Raw genomic sequence first — 26154 nt, 5'->3', positions numbered from 1 at the left:
TGTACATTTCAGTGGTACTAAGTATGTTCACAATGTTACACAATTATTATCACCATCCATTTCCAGGCATTTCACTGTCTTTATACTAAAATTCCCAGAAAGTAAATTAAAGTTGTAATATGTTAAGGTTTTATGTGGTCATTAGAAAACAAGCAAAAAAAAAAAAACACCTTAGAAAAACAAAGGACCTCTGAAAAACTCAAATTTGTGTAATTAAGGCAAGTCTTTAGTAAATTAGATGAATTTATAACTTTGGTTTTTAAAAAGTTATGGCTTTAACCAAACAAGCTAACATTAATCGCATACAATGTTTACAATTTTGAAAAATATAAATTCCTATGTTCAACTAAATTGAATCATTATTCTGGCAATTTTTTACTTCAACAATAACTACATTTTTGTGCAGACAGCTTGAAGATAATTTTTAAGATCTTTAGGTAATTTAAACATTGGACTGATATTAAAGTGAGTTAAATCATGATTATTAGATACCAAGATAATTTTTCAGTTAGATAAAATAGTGAAACACTGATTAGTAAGCATACTTTTAAGTTTATATACCCTTGTTTCTTATTTTAATATTAACAAGCTGTAATTCTGGGTCAAGTTAATGGAAGTATTCATTTTTGCCACTTTATGGTACAAAAAGGGAATGTGTAGCTGTAAAATGTTGTGTTATGTGTGCTCATGAGCTCTGCTACTCTGATGAAATGCTGGTGTATGAGACAGTTCTCAATTCACCCCAAACATTCTCTCTGAAACAGAAATTAGTTTGGCTAAAAGTTAGAATCAATGTGAGTAGTGGAGACTACACTAGGAGCAACAGTGACAGAGAAGTACAACTGCCTATATGCATTTTATAAGAAGGGCTTTGTCCCAAAGGTGGAATTCTAGGGCTTTTTGGTCCCTTGACCCCTTTCCACTCCTAGAACTTACTGAGAACTCCAACAAGCATTTTTTTATGTGGATCACAGCTATTGACATTTACTACATTGGAAATGAAAACTTAGATATTATTTTAAACATTAATGCATTTGAAGACAGAAATAAATACATTGCATATGAACACAAATAACATCTATTATTATGAAAACACTTTTGATCTCATAGATCTCCTTAGAAAGAACCACTGACCTCAAGTAAAGTATACATTTGTTCCAGAATATGAAAGACCTATAATGAAGGAAGGTCTTAACTTGGAAAGCAAATTTTATATGTCTTGATTTATAATAGCCAATTCTAAAAAGAAGTTATGAAACATTTTAAATTTTAGCAATTTCATTCAATGTTGATGGGTCTGCTTCCTTGGGGGTAACGATTAATACCTTCATCTTCAATATCAAAGGCTATCCTATACCTTCTGTAATGTGCCTAAATAACAGAAATGCTGTATCCTACCAGAATAATTTTCTGTGCTTTACAATGACTTTATTACATCCTTAATTGTCTAAAGAAAAAAGGAGTAAGGGTTCTCTTACTTACAAACCAGTTGTTCATGAAAAAAACACAAGCCCCAAATGGATTCGCTTTGTGCTAATGCCCATGATATTAACACTGAACACAGAATACTAATGCCCATGATATTAACACTGAACACATAATACTGAACACAGATTTCATAACTGACCTAAATGTGCAGGAATTCTCCTTCATCAGCCTGGCCCTGGCTGGGTTGCTTAGTTGGTTAGAACACTGTCCCAGTACTCCAAGATTCTGGGCTTGATCTCCAGTCACTGCATGTACAAGTGAATGCCCAAACCAATGAATGTCTCTCTCTCTCTCCCTATCTCTCTTCCTTTTTCTCTAAAATCAATGAATCAATCAATAAATCAATTTTAATAGCAATAAAAAAAATTGGTCTGGAATTTTCTGGTCAGTACCAATGAGGTAATTTGACCCATGGGCCCTTTCTATCTTCCCCAAAAGAAGCTGAGGCTGTCTGCTGGATAAAACTGCCACCTTGTCCTAAGGGAAAATAATCCTGTTTCTTCTGCTGATATCTCTCTTATCTGTCCAGTTTCTGCCTTTAAAAGTCTTCCATTTGCATAGCTTCTCAGAGTAACTCTCACTGCTGCCCAATTAGTGAATTATGCAATAAAGCTAATCAGATCTTCACAGTGACTGAATTTTTGTTCTTTAACACAGCAAAACTATTATCTTTTATGTTTATTTATATTGTTACTTTGACTAAATAGGTAACCAAAAAATGCTTTACATGCACCCATGATTCTACTTTATTTTTGTACTTTATTTTTTAAAGTTTTAATTGAATTTATTGAGGTGACATTGGTTAATAAAATTACATAGGTTTCAGGAATACAGTTTGATTCTACAGTACATGATCTGTATATTGTATTGTGTGTTCATCACCCCAAGTCAAGTCTCCTTCCATCACCATTAATCCCCCTCCCCACGATTCTACTTGAATCAAGCTGCAAATCTTCTAATAACTCCTAATTTTCCATTCTCCTAATCATATCCTAAAAGTAGAAAATAAAAAACTTCTTACAATATTACACCAAAAGTATCTTTGCAATTTGCCAGTGTGACTCAAGAAAATTAGAAAGATTTGTTACTTCTACTAGATTATAGCTGCTAGAAAGAATTAGGTTTGTCTGATATGTTACTATTGTAAAAGCACATTAGATAAGTTGTCAAATCAAGACATGTGTCCTTCCTAGGTTAAGTTTGTATAGGAAAAGTGTTATTAATAAACATTTCAAAAATGTTATTTTGTGAGAATTCCCCAGAAATGTGTCAGTGTTCTCATTGACCATTATATTTTTACCCTCAGGGGAAATACTGATCAAAATTTTCATGAGTTAGATACTGTACTCCAACAGAGAATTTTACACTCCTCCATCCTGATATTATACATTCCAGTAACGAATTAACCACAGCCATTAACTCTCTACTTTTCACAGATAGCTTTTATTTTATTCTGGTGTTTTCTTGAAAGCTCTGCCACAACATACACACAACAGTTTGTGTCTTCAACAAAAAGGAGTTTCAGAGTCTGGGGAAAAGACTGTACCAGATACTTCAAACTACTGACACTCCAAAGAAGAGTATCAGTACAGGCTCCTAAGGTGATATATCCCAAACAACTTTAGGACCATCTTTAAGTCAAGATTTCCAGGATCCTTTTTAAGTTTTTTTTTTAATTTATTGATTTTACAGAGAGAGAAAGGAGAAGGGGAGAGAGAGAAAGATTGATTCGTTGTGCCACTTATTTATGCATCCACTGGTTGCTTCTTTATGTGCCCTGAGATTGATCTGGCAACCCTGGCGTATCTGGATGAGGTTCTAACCAACCATGCTAACGGGCCAGGGCCCAGAACGTTTTCCAGTCTAGAAGCAAATACCTTCATAACAGTAGTCAACTAACCCAATCTCCAGAGAAACAAAAACAAAAAGTACAGAGTACTGAATAAACTAACAATGAAAAATTTATTTGGTCAGAATATTGCTGATACTATTGTAATGTTTTATTTTCCTTCTTCTTAGTCTACCTTTAACCACAACAATTTAGTAAACTCTGCTTCTGTAAACCAAAATGGAACATTTGAAAATACTAACTCTCAGAATTCCAAAACTCTTTAGAGACTCTCCTTTTCGTAGCAATAGAAATATTTGCATAGATTCAATAATAATTCATCCTCCTTTCCATCAGGATATATTTGGACAAACTTACTAAACAACAAAAGTTTTACCTGGAGTGTCACATTTGAGAATACTCAACAAAACAGATATGACAAGGTACTTGTAAGGAACTAAGGTTGACTTTACTTCTAGATCCAACACCTACAAAGCCATACCAGGAAAACTGGTCTGCTCCCTGGCTTACAGGGGGGCTCAGCCTTACAGGTGTTAAGGAAGGTCACATCCTGGGAGACCAGGAACCTTAAGAAGTTTGAGGAACATTTAAGGATACTACTGTAGGTAAAATCTTGTACTGTTCTGGGCTTGCTTTCCTAGTCTGAGAAAAACAAGTAACAGTGGCTTTTACATGTGCTAGCTGAGATTCCTTATGAAAAGTTACAGTCACAGTTAAGTCTGTAGCCTCAGTAAATATACAATAGTATATAGGTTACAAATATGCAAAAACAAATTCAAGGAGCCCTTGCTGTACCTAAGAAAATAATCAGACACATCTCATAATGAAACCAGCCTTTTGTAAGGCTCAAGAAAAATCTTTGCCCTCACTGGTGTGGCTCAGTGCATTCAGTGAGGTTCCCAGTCAGGGACCACGCCTGGGTTGCAGGCCAGGTCCCCAGCTGGGGGTGCAAGAGGCAAATGTACATAGCATGTTGTTTCTCTCCCTCTCTTTCTCCCTCCCTTCTCCTTTCTCTAAAAATAAATAAAAATAAAATCTTTAAAAAAAAGAGAAAAACCTTTAAGATTATCATGATCACGAACCTATAAAAGTCTTACCAAAACCATTTCTTCTAAACAATTCAAACACAAATATAATTCCTCAATAAACTTAGGAACATGTGATTATCTACAATAATTAAATATATGCAAATTAAAATGAAATTATTCCCATTAAGAATATAATATTTTAAAATTTTTTTCAGAGTCCAGTGGCAGAAGTAGAAAATAGTACAACCACTTCCAAAGAGCCTTCTGGAAAATATAAATAAATAAATAAAAGCCTTAAAATCTGAAAAAGATACCACTGATCCGCATTATCACTCCCAAAAATTCACCAAAAAGGACCAAAACTAGTGAGTGAAGTATCACCATCAAAGAAGCCAGGGAAAATAACAATATTATAACAAAACTGATTCTATAAACATATACCCCAAGAGTACTAAAAATGTACAGATTTTAGGAAATAAATGAGAATATTCTGTAATATCCTAATCCATAACTTGCAGAATTGAAGTTTAGGGAATGGAAGGCATATAAGAGAAGTGGGAATCACAGATCTTGGAACCCATGTTTCTATAGCAAAGAAAAAATCATGGGCTACCTTTGGCCTCATTGTTTTAATTTCCCTTAACCTATCATTAGTGCTGAAAAGGAGCCACCCAGCATTGCAGGTGATTATCAGATTTGAGTATACAGGCATAAGTAAGCACTGACTCACCATACAAAACTCATAATCCATACTAGTACAGAGTGGCCATTTTCCCTCACCCCACCAGCTGCCGGTTTGCCAAGATCTCCATGAAGCAGGGAAACTCCAAAAATCAATGGTTGGCCATTAAATATAAGATCACAGGTATTCCCATAACACAGACCCCAAGAGATTCAGAGGGAGAGTTGTAGGAGAAAATATATTTGAACTCTATTTTCTGTTGCCCAGCTCACCATGATGCTTACCTCAAATATTAAAAACCATCAACATCTAAGTGTTTCATGTTACAAGAGGTAGTAACAAAACAACAAAAAATTGACAGTGCTTTAAAAAGTTGATCACTGGTTAGATAACATACCCTATAATAGATTTTACAGTATACAAATGAAAATGTGATACAGATAGCAAGTGCAGATGAGAAGCTGGGCCTTAACATGGGCATTAAAGAAGAGTTTTACTAGCAAAAAGGCATAGGAAAAAAAATCACATGTCAAAAAATATATACCATATTTTTAGGACTATAAGACACACCAGACCATAAGACACACCTAGGTTTTAGAGGAGGAAAATAGGAAACAAAAATTTTGAAGCAAAAAATGTGGTAAAATATTGAATAACACACATAACATAACATTTCATCAATGTAAATATAAACTACATTTACCAGCCAGCTAAGCTACATTCAGACTATAAGATGCACCCCGCTTTTCCTCTCAAATTCAGGGGAGGGGGTGCATCTTATAGTATGAAAAATACAGGTACATAAGAAGTGACTATAAAAACTCTGATGAGGAAGAAACTTTTTCATCTTAAAAATAGAAAGAAAATCTTTTTAAAAGTCTAAGGAACTTATATGTTAATTTCCACATTTCTGTAAATAAAAAGCAGTGTTAAAATGCAAAATAACTATAGTGAATGTAATAAAAGCATAATATTAATACTTAGAAGAATTTATAAGTAGCATATATATTAAGATTTCAGTGCAATAACAGACAAATGTCAAAGACATAACAAAAAAGAAATATAACAGGTTAAAACACTGAAAAAAGTTTACTAAAATCAGTCACAGAAGTGCAGATTAAATAAGATACAATTTTTTGCAGTGGAATTGGCAAGAACTAAAAATGATGAATATACCCAATGCAACGAAAGTATGGTAAAATGTATATATTTTAGTGAGATATAAATCCATATAATTCTTTCAAAATACATAATACATATATAAATAATACACACAAGTTCACAATACATATATTGAGAGCTTTAAAGTATCCTAAGTCCTTTACCCAGTAAAACTGCATTTCTGGGAATCTATCCTATGGAATAATGTCAAACAACAACATATAAAAGCAGTATGCATTAAAATGTTCATTGAAGCATTATTTATAAAAGTAAAGGGAAGGAATCAATCAGTCTACCTACATGCACAACCATGCACTCCACTATTATTCTACTGGAACAGAGAAAAGAATCAGATGACCCTGTATGGAGGTAGAGAGTTGGGAAGATTTCAAAAAAAGTAACTCTTCACAATGGCATTAGAAATAAGCAGATTTTACCAAGCAAAAACAGAGGAAATAAGAACTGCATACAGAGTACATCAGGTGCAGAATCATGGAGTCATGAAATTCTATACTCAAGTATGCTCTGTCTGTAATATGTTTCAAACATGCTGCCTCTGGTCTCCTAGTGGTTTTCAGAAACTGATGTTTGGCAGTGGTGTAGGCATATACAGAACAATGCACTCAAACAAAAAATATGAGGCTAACTGGATATGATTACTCATCCATATATAATTTGATATACCAGGAAGCAAGTAGAAGGGTTTTAAAAAAACATATGAGAGTGTGTCTTAGGCTAAACTCATCCTGACATTGCATGATGTGTTAGAAAGAATATCTAACTACAAGCGGTAAGCCACAGCCAATCTCTCTAGTTCTCACTTGCATCATCTGAAAAGGAGGATATAATTGTTCAACTCATGAAATAATTGTAATAACCATACAAAATAGATTTGCGCATAAGATAATACAATCTCCTACCTCCCCAAACTAGTTCAACCTCATTCCTTTAAATTATTATGTACCTCATATTTATCCTTCTGCCCATTCACATCGCTGTTAGTCTAGTCATTAACATCTGACAATTTCTGCAGTAAGCACTAGTCTTGCTTTCCATTTAACAGATTTCTTCTAACTCTGTCTTTCTAAAACAACTTTTTAATCATGTCACATCTCTGCTTAAAAATCTATTAGCTGACCCAAATTTCCCTTTCTAACTATGTCTCTCATTATTTTCAAACAAATTTTAGGTAGATTTCCTTCCATCCTCTTCTTTGCTCAGGATGTGGTTATCTACAACCTCCCTTAAATCCCAACTGAAGTTTCACCAAATCCTTGAAACCCTTTAATTCCAAACCTTTTTTTTTCTTTACATTAGAGGATATCAATAGCAATACTTAAGCATATGCACTATCCTGAACCATGCTACCTTCATATACAGTAGAAACTCTTATTGTTGGGAGATGGGGGAGTATGGGTAGTCAGTAGATTGTATTAAAATATATTGATGGTAAATAAAATATAGTAAATATTATCTTTGACATGGATGACAATGGAGACAAATAATACTGTTTCTGAATAGATCCAACACAGTCAGTTTGACTACTAGTATTAAAGCAGCTATCATTTATTAAGCTCCAAATACCCATAGCTGGCCTGCATTTAGGAGCTATGATACACAAAAAAAATATTTATATTAAAACCTAACAGCCATACCATACTCAGTGTAAGATGCTCACACTGTGAGAGCTACTGAGGAACAGAACACACTTGACTCATGTACCCACCTAGACCAGAAGTTCACTGATTACTATTAAAATTGTTTTCCTTCCCCATCCCGTTATTTTTCTAACATAAATAACTGAAGTTCCATGAGTTAAATTCACAAAAGATGAAGCTTCACTCTATGTACACCCTTTCTCTCTAAGTAAATTAAGAACTTGAGCATATTATAGTGCCATGTATTTTATTCTGGGCATGCTGAATTGTTTCTAGTTATTAAGATAGATGCTGACCTGATTCTTGTTCTCATTTGAATGATCAATTTATTTAACTAACACTACTGTCTGATATAAGACTATCAGCACATCAAAAAGTACTAAACATAAGAAACTAAAAACTGCTTTATATTTGTTTCCATGGGTAACTAAAGAATATTTTTAGCTTACTTGTAAAATGCTAAGGTTGCAAATACAGAAACAAACATGCCAGATACATGTAATTAGTTTAGTTGGTACCTCTGGACTTCAGCTGCAACACATCAAATGCTACCAAGAATAAAATATTTGCAATGAGTCACAAAAAATGACCTATTTCAAAAGGTGTCTCACATTAAGATGAAAAGGTCAAATTCAAGGTACTATATATCATAGAACACTTCGCTAAAAAACAAAAACTGGGAAATTCTGGTCATATTCTATTAATTTTTTTTCCTGAGCATACATTGCTTCTATCCTATTTCACACATAGTACAAAAGCATTTATACATTCTTTACACAAATTCTTTTCTTTTATGAGCTTTGGCACACACACACCTATGAACAGACTTTCTGGAGAGGGAAGGGGAAAGAGAGCTTTTACCCAACCTGCCAAAGTTACTACATGTTCTCTTCCGGAACCAACTGTTTACTGTTTACACAGCCCTTCCCTAACCCTTTAACTTCCTACTTCAAGTCCCCAAGGTATGATTATAGAGTTATTTCCTCAACAAGCTTGCAGAAAATATTAATGACAATGCAAAGAAATTCAATGCTAAGATACTGAGACCACAATGGAGAAAAATCTTGATAATTAATTATATAACAATGTTCCATTCCTCTTAACCTTATTTAAAAACCTTCATTAAAATTGTTCATCTCTTTTTTTTGTTTCTACCCACCTCCTAACAACACTTCCATGCTTCCAACAGCTCTGCCGTAGCCCCTCTTTTAGAAGAGAGATTTGACCCACAACCTGTTAGTTACTGTTGCCTCACAGACTCTATTCCTTTACACTAACCCAAAAAAGGAGAAACACATCCTTACAGGCTCTTTCTGATTTTTTCAGATCCTCATGATGGGCTTTTTTCTGCTTCTTATGTCACCATAACGGTTTATGCTGTCAATAATCTTTTTTATAAGGAAGTACAGAAGTATGTTTCAACAACCATGTCATCATAGAAACTGGAAAAGATATAAATAACTATGGCTCCTTTCTAAACTCAGAGGCTACATAGCGTTCTGTTTCCATTCGTTTCCACCTTTCATTTACCTCAAAAATCATCATACAAAATACAAAAAAATCATCATGTGACATAATTAAGGTAAAAGTTTTAAGGTTTTCTTCTTAACATCTCTTGCAAGTAAATGTTCATCACAATACAGCAAATAAGGAAAATTAGACACATTCCATTATCTTAGTGCATCAGTAATAGTTAGAAAAAGACTAACCACTAAAAATTAAGACCTTGTATTTGAATTTTTTAATCCTTCCTTTTCTTTTTTTAAAAAAATTTTATTGTATTTTTTTCCATTACCATTTAGTCCCCTTATACCCTCTTCCCCAACCCACCCCCAGCAAATCCTTCCTTTTCATACTCTCTATTTTTAGTGCAACTCAGGACTAATGTAATTAAAAGTAGAGACTACACATTTTTTTGGTTTTTGTCCTTAAGAATATTACTATTATTGCTATTATTGTTATTACTATTACTATTATTACTATCTTCATTCATCCAAAGGAAATGGGAAAAAAAAGTAAGTTTTTTGAGTCAGTCACCATCAAATTTCCTTGGAAAGCTAGTTCCTTACCACCAAATCAGAAAAACAGAGGTGATAGTCTCCCTGCTCAATGTTGTTAACAGGTGTGACCATGCATTAGAGTTTAAGAAAAACCATTTACAAAAGCACAGGAAAAGGAAGAAAAGGGGAGTGATTCTGCATAATCCCACATGAAACACACCATTTGAATAACTCTGACCAGAAAGGGCCTTCACAAGCAAAAAGCCTATGAAATGGATAATCTGAAACTGATTAACTCACATTTTCCAGAAAAAGCCAAGCAGTCAATTTTGAAAGCTATGAAGGAAAAAAGGATCCCATAACATTTTCTTTTCCTTCTAGAAGTGGTGTGAAATGGAGTGACCTCAAAAAAGGCTGCAGAACCACAACCACTCCCGATGCCCATTAGCGCTGGCCTTAATTTATTTGTCATACAGGGGACTCACAGTGTCTGTTGTTGGATCCTTTCTTCCTGATCTCCGAATATTCAATTTACTCATTCTTCTTGGTCTAATTCAATGCTTCTTAAACCAAAGAGCCTTTTCTAATGATTCCAATCAGAAGTCATCTGTGCCCTAGTCTGAGCTTTCACAAACTTTTATCCACAGCTCTCCAAGAGTAAGCTTGAAGACAGCACTCAGTACTAACTTGTTGAATAAAGGAAGCTGGCCCCCTTTTCCTCTTTAATTAGTACTGAATGAGTATCAAATACCTGTGATTCTCCTGTGATTGTCATTAGTTGAGTGACTTCATTTTTCAAGGAATAGCTAAACTGTCTACTGTTTGGTTGGGTTACTAGTACTTTTAAAACTGAGTCTATTACCTCATATTCCTTTTTATTCTAAATATAATAATCTCAAACAAATCTCAAACCTTCATTTTGGTGAACATCTAATGTCTTTCCTCCATCTGATCCATCAAGAAGTTAGGGAGGAAGGGAAACTAGATTTATTTGAATTTTACTTTTTTTTATTTCCTCATCTTATTCTGTGATGAGATGACAATAGCTGAAGGCAGAGAAAAAGCGCATAGAATAATTCACAAAATGACTAATTTAACCTTGATAATAGCAAGTTAACTATATATATAAAGTTATAATCCTATGCAACTCAGAGCTAAAAGGTAACACATCGTCCTTTAATAACCTTTGAATTTATTATTTAGGAAAAAAAGTGCAGCCTACTATCAGGTAGATTAAATTTGGCCATATATTCTGTTATATTACCAACATAGCCAGCCATTTGTGAAGCCAAGAAAGAGTAAAATGTACTCTTAGGACTGGTACTCAACCTTGAAGTACTGAAAGCTACTTCATCATCTAGTGTGGGGACAAACACATGTATGCACATGCGAACCTAACACTATGTTGTGTGGAAAGCTCAGCATAATCACCATCATTATAAATCACTCAGGTATCCACTCATTTTAACATACACAAATCAAGGCAGAGCTACAGCTCCCTGTGATTGCCACAAGGATATCTGGAATCACATTTAACTTTTCTCCTCTCACTGTTCTCACTGAAAGCCTGGGATGGAGAGGTTTTCCTTCTACTTTTCATCCTATGCCGCACAACATACAGGAAGCTCTCACAGCTGGACTAGTTTAGATATTATCATTTAAACACTGTAAGAGCACAGCTGTACTTCATATTCCAGAAATGACCCAAACCAGAAGAGCCTTCTCATTAAGATTTCTTCTAAAAAATTAAGAACATCTTTCTAGTTTTAGGTTTGGCATTATTCTAATCCAATTATGATGTCTATTTTGCCTATGGCACTCATAAGCTAGTAGTAGTCACTTTTCTGCATATTAGAATTTTTTACAGGCTAATCAATCACAATCTATTGCTTGTGTTGTGTCCTAAAACTATACATAACTAATAGAATATAATTAACAATACTTTCAAATCAAAGCTAATTCAGTTATTTATGGACAAAATCATGTTTTATGATTTTGGACAAAATCATGTTTTATGATTTTGGACAAAATCATGTTTTATGATTTTGGACAAAATCATGTTTTATGATTTTGTCCATAATTGTCCAAAAATTACAATGGCTATGTAATCTAGGTTTTATTTTGGCAAAGATGAGATATATGATGGGTAATACATTATTGACCTTTTTACACTTGGTTCCTTAAAAGCTTCTTCATTTTATTCAGCATTTAGTTTAAATATTTAAAATTGAAGCTGTTCTATGTTGCAAACACAGCTAAAATAAAGAGCTTCTGTAGCAGCGGTGACCAGATTTTAAATGCAGGTAGATCAATAAAAAAAAAATTCCACCAAGCACAGGCTCCATGTGTGAGTGGAATGGTTTATAATAGCTTGCAAATGACTATGTGCTTGCTGTAACCAGCTGTTCTTAAATTATGAATATGCAACCAATTCATGTTAAAGCCAAATCCCAGCACTATTTCTACAGAGAAATCCCAGTAGTTTTGCTTGTTCTACATGTTAGCTCTGTTAAAGATACAAATAGCAGTAAGCTTCGGAACAAATAGGACCAAACTATTGGCATTTCATGCACTGGGTCCATTATCACAGCAGGGGATGTCAATCATTGGTACATTCCTATAACAGCTCAGGCAATATGACAATGATCTCGTAGGAAAAAAAAAATCAAAATCTCTGCAGCATACTCAAAGTCTTGACACCATAATGCTTTCTTATTTCAGCCAATCAGATTGTCAGAACTGACCTACTAGACGACTTGCATCGAGCCTGGAACATTTAAAAACATCAATCATAAAAACAAAGACAGGATATTGAATTATACAGTATTAACCTCCAGGGTTTGCATACAAAGACCTTAGATTTATTTATGTCCCAGTGAGTTAAGAGCTTCAGTACACCCTTCTTTACACCAAACTGACTGCCAATTTGATGAACCTCTCTGCCCTCAGCAGGAGTGCACTGTCTTTGATTAATGAGTGCATGCTTGTGGAAAAGTGTTAAGAGGAGAAAACAGAGGAAAAACACACAATTATGTCTACACATAGCTTAAGTACCAATGCAATGGTATCTTCAAACCAAATACTCATTTTTCCCAATATACACATGCATACATGTGAAGACACAAAATTAGTAAAGTTTCTTATCTATAACTTTCATTATTAGTAGCATTGCTAACAATTTTTACTTTGAAAAAAAGGCATTCAAAAACCTAAGTACAAGCCAAATTTCATTTATTAAAAAAATACTATTTTAAAAGCATTAATTTATTTTAAGGAACAAATTGAAAATACCCTGTCTTGCCCAGTAAATATTGAAATATGTGAGATAAAAACTATACTTTCACTTCACATTCTTACAGAAACCTATTCATTTTAAAAACTCAATCTCTAAAAACTCACAAATATCAGGACTACTAAATATTTTATATCTCAAATTGTACTGACTTGTCACAAATCAGGTAAGATTCGAAACTGATTTAAAAATCACGTAAATTCATTTTATTTTTCCTTCAGCAAAGATGTTGTATAATTCCATATATAACTGTAAATTAAATATACTTATTGCCTAATATGTCAAAGTTATATGAATTAAATACTTATGAATTAAAGTTTAAACTTTTTATGACTCTTGTGATCAGTACTTCCCCTTCTTTAAGAAACCCAGTAAGAAAAAATTTCTACTTAAATTATGGGATACTTATTTGCACTACAATTAAAACAATATTATCTCTAAAAGTAAGCTAAGCATTGAGATTCTTTTTTTAAAAAAGCTTACATTTAATGTATAGCTCAATTTACCACAATTTAGTTCATATGATTATCTGCCTTGATACAAATATGAGTAATACATTTCTTAACAATTTTATCATAGGCTAAGGTAACGGTTTTCGTTTTAAGGAACTTTATGGCTATTATATAAAAGGGTGGAGAAAGCATATTACTTCAATGTAAATCTCAGTTTTATATTGAGATATTTAGTTTCAGTAATATATGATGTACAGACTTATGATTTCAGGAAATTAGTCCTGGCATCACTCAACAATGTATGATAAGTGTTTAAAATTTGTTTATATTGTACATTAAGTCCTTTTAATGGGATTTAACTCAGCAAATTAGATACTCTAATCTTCAATTTCACATTTTAAGTATTATAAATGCAAATCTTTTTTGAAATTATAAAAATTTTATCATCTTTAGAAAACTATTTAAATGCATAACATATTTATGATTTAAAAATTAAAAATCAATAAATATTTGGACTAGAAAAACCTCTTAAAAGAGTGATAAGCTACATTATATCCTTAAACTTATGATCCTAAGGCTTTTATACACAATTTTTTTTTAAATGTGTTTTTTTTCCCCTGTTGGGAGTATCATGGTTCTTCCTCTTTCCTCCTTCCTGTCTCTTCTCCCACCAAGAAAAAAAAAAATAAGGGCAGCAAATAATTAGAAAAAGTAGAACATGCTTAGGCACCAATGGAATGATCTGATGCCGTATTATTACCACAGTTTGATAGGTCAAACTATCAAGAGAAGTTGTTAATGCAATAAAAATGATTTCAATTTTAAAATTAAATGATTCTTTAATATCTTCACCACCTTATGAAGAAAATTAAACACAAAGCTGCCCATTTCCTCAATAATTCTTTTCTGATTACCTTCTGCAACAAAAGTTTAAAGAAATATTTAATCAAATTAGTAAACATTAAATAAAACACAATATTTTAAAGACCTTATGGTATAAAATATTTAACTTTATAATTAAAAAACTCTTAAAATAGATCTAACTATTTTAATTAATACTTCAGGATACCATGTTAAACTTTCTTGATGGTATAATTTCATCTGAGTCAAAATCACCACACTACTTCAGTTTGTGATAAATCATATCTTATTTTGCTAGTTTTAGCTAGGACTAGGTCAAAAGGCCTCAGAAACTATAACTTAAAGTCTTTTTGAGAAATCTTTAAACCTAAAGGTAATCAAGTTCTAATACATACTTTCACTAATTCAAGGAGATAAGACAGAAAACATGAACTTTCATGCAACTGTGATATCCTACATCTTGTATAGTAACACAAAAGTAGCAACAAAGACATTAACAATTGCAGTTCAAGCTGGGAGTGACTGTTCTGTTTCAATTCAATGACACCACTAATGGCTTCTTAGCAGCTCCATGAAATCAACCAGCTGTCAAGTTGATGCATCAGAAGGAACAGTTATGCACTCCCATAAGAAAAAGCAACACATCAGGATGTTTGGCAAAACATCTGCTCCTTTACACTGTAGTTCTATAATAAACATGCAAACAAAGAAATAGGAGAAAGGGCAACAGAATTAAAATTCCAGGGTTCCCATTACAGTCTTATATGCATTTTAAATAAATAGCTTATAAAAATAAAAACAAATTTCTGCCAAGTTGAATACTTTAAATTACTCTATATCTCTTGAAAATGCTAAATATAAATATTCACATTCTTCTACAAAGGCAAAAACTACATAAAAATCTTTACATATTTAAAAATTGAGAGTAAACTACATTCACCAAGTAAAATCATTATTGTTACGCACAAAACTCTAAATTACTAAAATATATCCTTCATTTAATAAGTATTTAGTAAATTATGTCAACAGCAAATTCTAATAAATGCATTTCCAAGACTGAGCTGTCTAAAAATATTTTTCAGTAGTGTTTGAAACAGTAAATGTGTTATATACTTCAATACTAGTTTAACATATGAAAATAGTAAAGATACTATTCTCTGGATTTTAAAATATGCACCTACTTCTCTCCAAATGTATTAAGTTCTCATAACTTCTTATTTTTAATACATATAATGTAATTTCATAAACACAAACTTACTTGTCTTCATAGGCTTAAAATAATTTTATATTCAACCATTCATTTCAAAAATTTGTAAAATCTTACTTTTTCCTATTGAAGCTTGTAAGTACCTCAATGTTCTCCAAATTATTGATTATGCAGCACAGTAACAATGTGTATAATGTTTACAATAGGTGTGAGACATCAAATGTACTTAACTACCATTTTCTTAAACTGCTTATCCTCTCCTGCTTGCCATTTATAATCTGCCAAATCTTCTAGTCCTTTGTTGCATGTATAATTTAGAACCATCTGTTCTATGTGCTTTTAACTATTTAAACATTTTTTACCTATCTACAATTCACATAAATGGCAGACATTCAATTCAGTCAAGCTTTCTATATAGCATTTTACATAAAGCAAATTCCTAGATAAAAACCATAGCAGATAACACCAAAGAAGACCGCTAGAGACAAAAACATACCACATACAAGTTTTTATGCCTTAGACAAACCTTTTTCAATATATTCAGAATTGTTTCTATTAATGCTTTATTTTTTGAGTTAATTGTAGTCAATGTTTTTCCCCCAACCCAGAAGACAAAGAGAATGCAAATTAAATACAGACAGTTTCATGCCCTTGTTAGAAGAGAAGTAAATATGCTGACTGCAAATGATACAGGAGAGATTCCCACTTTCCCATTCAATTTACAGGGCCTCTTATTTATATACCAGTCAGTGTATCATTAAGTTTGGTCATGTGACCAACTAAACTGTAGTGAGGTGAAAAACTGTTTTAGACAAGAAAATTTAAACACTAGTTTTTACTGTTTATCTTTTCATAATGGCTGACAGAACTTACAGCTTGAGGTTATAAAATAGACTTTAAAATCAATTCTGCCTTTTTAAATACTAACCACATTTTCGCCAATCACTTGACTTTCTATCTGCTACTAAAATTTTAAAGTATCCAGTTTTTCCAAGTATTTTCAATAGTTTTTATATATTTTCGAAATATAAACAACTATGTATAAAATGGAACATTTAATTACAAAAGGGAATCTAGGTAATCTAAAATAAGCATAGCTAAATATTAATAAAGCTGACTACAGAAAAATCCACAGCAGAGTTAAGTAAATAAAAAAGGGAATACACTGATTAAAAATAACATTTGAAACCCTCAAAGAATAAAAAGCATGCAGACAAAAGGTAAATGTATACCAAATGACACTATAAAAGTTTATACCATTTTTTTGCACATAATTTTCCACCTGTTACCAAAGCATAAAATGTGTAGATGTTGCGGGTTCATTTTGAGAGCAGGACACAAAAATAGCGCAAGTTATCGTTAACCAGTAAGTTATATGGTCCTTTAAAACACAGGAAAAAAAGAGACAAATTTACTCTAGGGACAATTTCTCGATAAAGTTTACATGACGTCACTGAGCCCCCTGAACATTCCCTAAACTTCAAGTCTTATGCAGACACACTTTCTGCCTTTGTAAGACTTCTTTCCCTTTCTCAAAAATAAAAAGGAGAGAGACTTGGGAATAAAAATTGCCCAAGATGGCGAAACGCTTGTTGTTTAGAGGGCAGAGGGGGAAAAAAATGGAGGATATTGTAATATACACAAAGGGATAAATTTCAACAACTCGGCCAACGACTGCAGCTGCTTCTCCCTTTATAAGGAAGCAACACACAAAAGATAAATACACAGAGCAAGAAAAGAGAAAATCTCCTAAACTGCAGGGACAACTCTGACTCTCCAAACATTTCCTTCCTTTCCCAAGTCCCAATTCTCGTGTTCGTGGAACTACTTTAAGGGGAAGGGAGCCTGGAAAGGGAAAAGGGGGGGAGGGGGGAGACAGAATTAAAAGAGCGAGGAAGAGTTGAGAGCTGGCGGTTGCTCCCGGGGTAGGACTGCTCTGAGACAGACATTACTGTAGTAACAGCTTTGCTTCTCTAACCCTGTGTGTAGTGACATATAGATCGTCCCAGGTATTTTTCCCAGTCTCCCCTCCCACCCCATTTAATGTAAACTCTAGAGGTCCAAGCTGTGCAGGGCAAGAGCAAAAGAGGCCCGAATTGCGGGAAGGCAGGAGCAGCTAATCAGTCCTGGAGGAAAGAGGGGGCGGAGGCAAAAAAGGGCAGCAGCAGGCGGAGGGGGTGGTGGGGGGGTAATCTTGAAACTACCCAGGCGAGAAGGGGGAGCAGTGGATACACCAGGGTAGGAACAGCGATCTCAGCTGTGCCAGAGATTTTTTTTTTTTTCTACGAAGCAAAACTGTTGGCGGCGACCTGAGTGCTGGAAGCCGAAGGAAGAAAGAGACGCGAAGCCAGGCGGCGGGGCAGGGAGGCCGGCACAAAGGAGGCAGACTCCTGGTGGCAGCGTCTGCCGGCGCTGGGGAGGCACGGCCCGAGGCCCTGCTGGACCGAAGTCCCGCACCGACAGCTAGGAATAAAGTTTACATTCGCCTGAGACCTCACCCCCCCCACCTCCCACCCAGGACGGCGCATCTCCGCATCCTGCGCCCCCCTCCCCCAAACTCCACTCGGGACCCCGAGCACCACCCCAGCCTTGCAGCCAGCACAACAAAGAGACACACCGACCGGCGAGAGTAAACAGCCGCGGCAGGGCGAGCAGGTCGGGCAGGGCGAGCGCCTCGAGATAGCAACTCCGAGTCTTCCCAGCTCGCAGGAGCGTAGTTTCTCCTTTTCTGATTCAACCAGCTTTTTAACATTTGGAATTTTCATTTTCGCCCGCACCCCTCACACCCGAGGATTTTTAACTCACCTTTACTTTCGAACTGAGAGTTGCAGTGGATGGGATTTTTGCCTTCCCCAGATGAAGGTTACGATTTTTGTTTTTGGAAAGCCCAACACCTCCTTATTCCTATTACTATTTTTGCAAGAAAAGTACAGAGTTGGAGGGGAGGTGAGATTTGTGATCGGGAAAGCCCTGGACTCCCTCCTTCTCCGTCTCCGTCTTCCGCCTCTCTCTCTCTCTGATTAGTTCCTATCCAGCAGCCGATTGAAGCAGGAGATGATTCTTCTCAAGGTTTGTTCAGCAGCTTCACTTCTAGGCGAAGGCTTCATGAACCAAGTGACGTCAACCAACAAGGCTTCTCTCTCTCTCCTCTCTCTAACAATGAAAGTTGCTGTTAACAAGGGAAAAAAGAGAGAGAATTGTTTATACCATTTCAGTTCCAATAATAAATGACCTATCAGCTCCTAAAGGAGCCAAGGGAGGGGAGGGGGTTGCTTCTTCCTCCCAAGAATACTGTAGCTTTGAGTTTGCACCGTTCCTGGTCCCAGGAAAAAGTTAAACTTAAATGTTTTGTTTTGCTTTTAAAAGTAGATAAGACAGAAAATAAGATTGAAAATGGAATTTTTCAAACACATAACTGGAGAAAGGGAGCATTAGACTAACCGCTTTCACCTAAACTTTTTTTGTCCGCAAACACAATTCGGTTGAAGTCCACAGACCAACTAAATTAATAAGCCAAGAATTCGTGGATGTTTGGAAATCAAATAAAATAAAAGGCAGGACGCAAGATGGTCCAAGGATTAAATGCTACTGCCCTAACACGGACGAGTTAAACTAGCTGAAATGTTTTTGCACGGAGTTAAAATTTAAAACACGTTAAAATAGCCATTTGAAAATTACAAATTAAAACTTTAAAAGGTAATCTCAATAGTCGTTCCCCCTCCCCGCTCCAATTTCTGAGAAGTTAAAGGGAGGAAAGGGGATAGCTAACTAGGAATTGAACACTTGTAAAAATATCAAGTTAAGACTGGTAGCTCATTGCTCCATCTTTAAATTACACACGAGATATGCTATTTGTCTACCCCCAGAATCTCTTCCAACTTTGTTTTTAACCCTACTATTTTTCCCAATTCCAACAGCCTGAAAACAGTAAAGTTAAACTAAAGGTAAAAGTACACTACATTCCCTGTTCCTGCACGCCGCATAAATTCCTAAAAAATGATTTTAAAAAGAAGTCTTCACCTAGGTAACACTTTATTCCAAGAATATACATAATTTTAAAAATTTTTCATTGAGGTAGTTCCCCCCAATACATTAAAGTCTCAAAGCTCATATAATTAGAAATTGCATAACTTAATTTTTGGGATGAAGAGCAAGGGAAAGGCAAGCTTCAAAAGAATAATTTGACCATATATATTTGCGCATATATATGTGGATAAATATAACTTAAAAGACACTATTGTTTTCTGTTTCCTCTTCAGCCACTGGCTGTGAGTTTAATTGTGCTGGAGGATCTTCATTAGTATTAACACATGGGGAGATTTCACAAAGCTGCTTCATTAGGGGAAAAAAAAAGAAAGCTTGGCAGACTAGGTCTTTTTGCATGCACTGAGAATGTCAGCCTTACCTCGGTCATTTGTAACATAATAAGTGCAAGTACAATGATTGCAATGCAGGAGCACTGGGGGAAGGGCAGAAATACTGCCTGTCTAATAGGGATATCTGAAAAGAAGGCTGCTCATTACATAGTAAAATATATGCTAAAAATTAGTGAAGATGATGTCTCAGGAGACTGATGCTAAATAAATTAATGTGCTGATATGTTTTTAATTATTATTTTTGTAGTAGTTTATTTCATTCTCAGGATTCACATTGAGCAGCAAAGCTGTGCTAGCACTTATTGATTTTTTTTCCCTGCCACATTCCCGGAATACAGATTTTAATCATTTCACTACACCACACTCAGTAATTTCATTAAAAACTGGAACCTTCCATCCCAGAAAAGCATTTAATTTCAATGACATACAATTTCTCTCTTAGCAGAAAACTGTCTGTACAGTAAAAGCTGGCCTAAGGTTCAAATGCATAATTTAATCCTGAGTTTTCCATGCTCTGCATTCCTTTGAAGCTATAATTTGAGTAACTACCTAATAACTGTAATAAGGACAATAATTTCCTTTAATATATTATTAACTCATATTTAATTAACTCCGAGGCCAAGCTCTGTACATGTATGTCTGGGTCAACAGTTCTATAATTTCAAAATTTACTAATAATGTTCCAGAAGAAAAATGCAGATTAAAATATAAGTATGAATGCTAGCATTTAGATATGTTGTTCAAAGTAACATGCAAAAAAGTTTGTAGCAACATGCAAAAAAAGTGTTTTTATATAATAGTGGTCATTACTCAAATAAACAGTATTTTAAAACAATTGGAAAAAAAGGCCATTCACTGATATTTCTAAATATAAAGTATTATAATATTTCAACAATCCATTGCTGACAGTTTCCCTAATCACTAGCATAACTACTGAAAATATTCAGTTTTGAAAGGATAAAACATGGGCTAGATTCAAGTTGTCTCAATTGTCACAAAGAATTCCTTTAAAACATTTTTCTTGAAATAAAGTTAAATGGCATACTTAAATAACTAAGGATATATTTTATTTAATTGAATTTATTGGGGTGACACTGGTTTATAAAACCATACAGGTTTCAAATGTACAGCTTTGTAACATATTATCTTCATACTACATGGTGGACCCACCACCCAAGGTCTAGTGTCTTTCTGCCACCACTTATCCTCCATTTGACTGCTTTACACCAAGGACGTATCTTTTACTTAAAGCCTTTAAAAAATATACTGCAAAGCATGAATCAATTTTGGGTTTGAGTAATATTCTGAAATAATATTGGATTTAAAAATGGCACATTGGTTTTCCAAACAATAGGTTTCATGAGTATATTTAATTTACAATGCCTGGTTTTTGAAGACAAACTCTGTGGGGAAAATATTTGACATAACAAAATTCACTTATTAATTTAACATTTAAATATATGCCTAACCAAAAGAAAAAAAAGGTACACATATAATGAAAGTAATTAAATTATAAAAAGTTATATTAAAAAATTTCAGGACAATTATAATTATACAACAATACAAAATAGGAAAAAATAATATTGTAGTAGTGAAACTGAAAAAAAAATCCCTACCATGATCCTGGGTAATTTTTAGACCACAGTTCAAAAAATTTTTTAAATACTTTATATATATATAATTTCATGTTGAAGCCACATACAAACAAAGTTGTCTTTTCCTTTAAATAAATGATGAAGTAACTTAAAATAAGCGCATCCTCAAAATGTTGGTATAAAAATAAATGATAAAAAATAACTTGATTTTGCTGTCTTTAAAATATTTTAAAACTATATTTCTATGGTCATCAAGGGCTATTTATATAGTTTGGAAAATATTTTTGCAACATTCTCAACAATGCAGTTAAATAGAAATAAATTAATTAACAAAACAACTGGTAAATTAAAAAGTCACATAAATTGAAATCTAAAATTCGTAAGATTGCCCTGGCAAGGTAGCTCAGTTGGTTAGAGCATCATCCTGATACCACCAAGGTTCTGGGTTGAATCCTGGGTCAGGGCACATAAGAATCAATCAGTGAATGCATGAGTAAGTGGAAAACAACTCAAGATAGAGAGATGATATCTCGAGAGAGAGAGATGTGTCTCTCTCTCTAAATCAATCAATAAAACATAAATAAAATTCATAAGATGAATTCCTGTATTTCAACAAAATACAAGCTTCAATTTTTATACTAAAATTATTTGGCATTATTTGGTAAGTCAAATATATTGATTTTCTAATTTAATCTATACTTTAAAAAAAATCTTTATTTGTATTTTTTCCATTACCATTTAGTCCCCTTGTACTCCTTTCCCTAAGCAATCACCATACTGTTGTCCATGTCTATGAGTCCACTTTCCTCTTTGCTCAATCCCTCCATCCCCCACTAGCTGTCATCTGCTCTCCATCTATGAGTTGTCTCTATTTTTCTTGTTAGTTCAGTTTGTACATTAGATTACACATGTGTGTGAAATCATTAATCTATACTTTTAAAACTGACTATTAAAAATAATGGTACACTAAGGCCCTGGGATGGTAGCTCAATTGGTTAGAGCATCATCCTGATATTCCACTGTTTTGGGTTGAATCTCTGGTCAGGGCATATATAAGAAGCAACCAATGAATGAAACAGGTGGAAGAAGGAATCCATGTCTATTTCTCTGTCTCTCTCTCTCTCCCCACCCTCCCTCTCCTTCTCCCTCTCCCTCTTTCTTTCTCTAAAATATCACTGAATAAAAATAGTGATACTCTAGAAATTTAAAACTGGATTACTTCAATATTTAATACCCTCTTACTAAAAAGTTGTGCTTAATTTTTTTTTGATATGATTCCTTCCCTTTTTTCATGTTATCACATTTGATTGTCTGAGAGATCAAAACACAGTCATAGAGTTAGGGGGGGGAATTATTATAGTTCCAAAGAAAACCTGGCTCCCATATCACTTAATCTTCTGCCTAAGATCATCATCTTAATTATTACTTCATCATGTACAGAACTGTAAAAGAATTAAATGATCAAATATCTTTTTCAATATTACTGGTAATTATTTTTATATATGAGATATACCTATCCTTTAGACTAATTATCTCACCACTATAGATTCAATTGTTGCACTTTCTTCTTTAAAGCAGCATCTATTTTTAGGACTAAGAACTTCATAAATAAGTATAGAGGAAAAATGGAAATCTCATTTACAACTATAGGTATGGCACATGGATCTTCAAAGAGCAAGGAATTGCCATGTACAGAGAACATCTAGGAATGTGGACTACAAAAAAGCCCAAAGAACAAGAGATCTAAATAGCAGAGCAAGCTGGCCACTGTCCTGTCTTACTTCTGTTTCATAGGTACAGACTAATGAAGCTCTGTTTTCATTCATTGAACAAATATTTGAGTGCTTGCTATATGCTATGCACTCTGCTAGAGGCTGGAAACACATAAAAAGCTCACATTCTGGTTGATGTTGAAAGTGTGAAATTCCTGGGAGATTAGACACTCACATAAATCATATTATAAAGATACAAATAATAAAGTTTTGCTAGAATAAAAAAGATGGGGCAACTAATTCTGACTGGGAGTTTAAAACAAAAAAAAAACTTTATCAAAGAGATGCCACTTGAACTGCATCTCAAATATAGAGAGCTTACCAAGCAAAAGGAGGAGGGGATGGTTCAAGTGAAAGAAAACATGTAAGTTTAAATATAAAGTGCTACTAGGTCTGAGATCCATCGAACTGTGAGAAATTTAGTGTAACAGTAATACTCAATGTGAGGTGTAGAATAATATGGATGAAGGAGGAAAACGAGGCTGGTGGCTGGGACATGAGAATGAAAAGTTTGATGTACCATTGATGGTAATGTGGTTGAATTTAACTTGAGAGCGAACTACGGTCGGCAAAGAAGTGACAGGATCGACCTTGTTTTTAGAGAACAACAACTGTGAAAATAGTGTCTAAAGCCCTAGCTGGTGAGGCTCAGTGGGTTGAGCACCAGTCAAGGGTTTCATTCTCGGTCAGTGCACATGACTGGGTTGCAGGCCAAGTCCCAAGTTAGGGGCATGCAAAAGGCAATTGATGTTTCTCTTGCTCTCTTTCTCCCTCCCTTCCCCTCTATCTGAAAAATAAATAAAATCTGGAGGGAGGGAGGGGGAGAAGGAGAGAGAGAGGGAGAGAGGGAGAGGGGGGAGGGGGGGGGGAGAGAGAGAGAGAGAGAGAGAGAGAGAGAGACAAAGGGAGAGAGGCTATTTCTTAATAGTCCGTGAAAAAGATGGTAAAAGACAGTGGCAGTGGAGACTTAAAGCCAGGAATTTTTGAGGTAAAATGTGGACTTGGTAACCAACTGAAAACAGAGAGTGTAAAGGGAGAAGGCAAACTAAAGGAAGACGAGAGATTTCTGCCTTAGGGAATTGGGTAACAATTAGTCATTAAATACCGTCCAGAATACATAAGGGGAAACAAATCACAAGGTAGTCAGGAATTAGAACTTGAATTTACACTGTATAGGTCATTTTAATAGGGTAATCAGAATTGACTGAAGAGCTTTTTCAAAATGTACATGCCCAGGCCCAATATCCAGAGATTCACTGGGTCTGAGGTGTGACTTAGTTCATCTTCTTAAAAAGATTTTATTACTTGGTTCCAGCCAAAATGGAAGCATAGTTGGATACGATTTGCTTCCTCACATAACCAGAAAGAAAGATAACAACCAATTTAAAAAAAAAAAAACAACCAGAACAGCCAGAAAATTGAACTGTATGGAAGTCCGACAACTAAGGAGTTAAAGAAACATTCACCCAGACTGGTAGGAGGGGTGGAGATAGATAGCTGGGGCTTCGAGAACATGGGACAAGGCAGTGGCTGGGGAACTAGGGTGGGCAAGGTGGTGGCTGGCAAACTATGATATCCCACATTCACATGAGGATAAGCCGGGAGGAACAACAGGGGAGTGAGACAGATGGCACACTCAAGGGTCCAGCACAGGTAAATAATGCCTCAAAACCCCTGGCTGTAAAAACCTGGGGGGGTTGCAGTGGCAGGAGGAACTCCCTGCTTCACAGAAGAGTCTGTTGGAAGGGCCCACGGGACCCTAGAATGTACACAAGTGCACCCACCCAGGAATCAGCACCTGAAAGAGCACAATATGCTTGTGAAAAGGGAGGGAAGTGACTAAAAGCGGGGCAAGAGCAAGCACATAGCACTGTTCCCTCTCTGACCCCCCCAACACATACAGTGCTACAATGCAGCAACCTGGGTTGCCCCACCATGGCAAATACCAAAGGCTCTGGCCCTTGAAACATAATTCGTGCACCAAGACAATCAAATATGGCCCAAATGACAGAACGGATCAAAACTCCAGAAACAGAACTCAACAATGAGGAGATAGCCAACCTATCAGATGCAGTGTTCAAAACACTGGTAATCTGGATGTTCACAGAAATTATTGAGTATGGTCACAAAATAGAGGAAGAAGTGAAGGCTATGCAAAGTGAAATAAAGAAAAATATACAGGGAACCAAACAGTAAAAGGAAGGAAACTGGGACTCAAATCAACCCTTTGGAGCAGAAGGAAGAAATAAAAATTCAGCCAGCATGGAATGAAGAAACAGGAATTCAAAAAAACTAGTAGAGGCTTAGGAACCTCCTGTACAACTTCAAATGTCCCAACATCTGAATCACAGAGGTACCAGAAAGAGATGAGGAAGAGCAACAAACTGAAAAGGTATTTGAAAAAATAATGAAGGAAAACTTCCCCAGTCTGGCAAAGGAAATAGACATGCAAGTCCAGGAACCTCAGAGAGTCCCAAAGAGGTTGGATCCAAGGAGAAACACATGAAGACACATCATAATTAAGTTTTCCAAGATTAAAGATAAGGAGAGCATCCTAAAAGCAACAAGAGAAAAAGAGAGAGTTACCTACAAAGGAGTTCTCATAAGACTATCAGCTGATTTCTCAAAAAAAACCTTACAAGCAAAAATGGGCTGGAAAGAATTTATTTAACATGTGAAAAGAGACCAATAGAACACCAGAGAAAACTGAGAAATTGACCCAAGTGAATATGG

At 34.8% G+C, this 26154-nt stretch overlaps 1 protein-coding gene across 2 annotated transcripts in view; it reads right to left on the bottom strand.

Moving 5' to 3' along the window:
- Positions 1–26154, bottom strand: part of BAZ2B (bromodomain adjacent to zinc finger domain 2B) — a 364968-nt gene that overhangs the window by 236525 nt on the left and 102289 nt on the right. For both annotated transcript variants that reach the window (XM_045821942.1, XM_045821977.1), the window contains one exon: positions 18484–18847. The gene's annotated coding sequence lies outside the window, so the exon portion shown is untranslated. The remainder of the gene's footprint in view (positions 1–18483; positions 18848–26154) is intronic.

Source organism: Phyllostomus hastatus, unplaced genomic scaffold, assembly GCF_019186645.2.
Source record: "Phyllostomus hastatus isolate PE091 unplaced genomic scaffold, TTU_PhHast_1.1 phas_contig_1, whole genome shotgun sequence".
In the NCBI taxonomy this organism is placed as follows: domain Eukaryota; kingdom Metazoa; phylum Chordata; class Mammalia; order Chiroptera; family Phyllostomidae; genus Phyllostomus; species Phyllostomus hastatus.
Note: the sequence above shows the minus strand (reverse complement) of the source record. Positions and strands in the feature narration are given on the sequence as shown.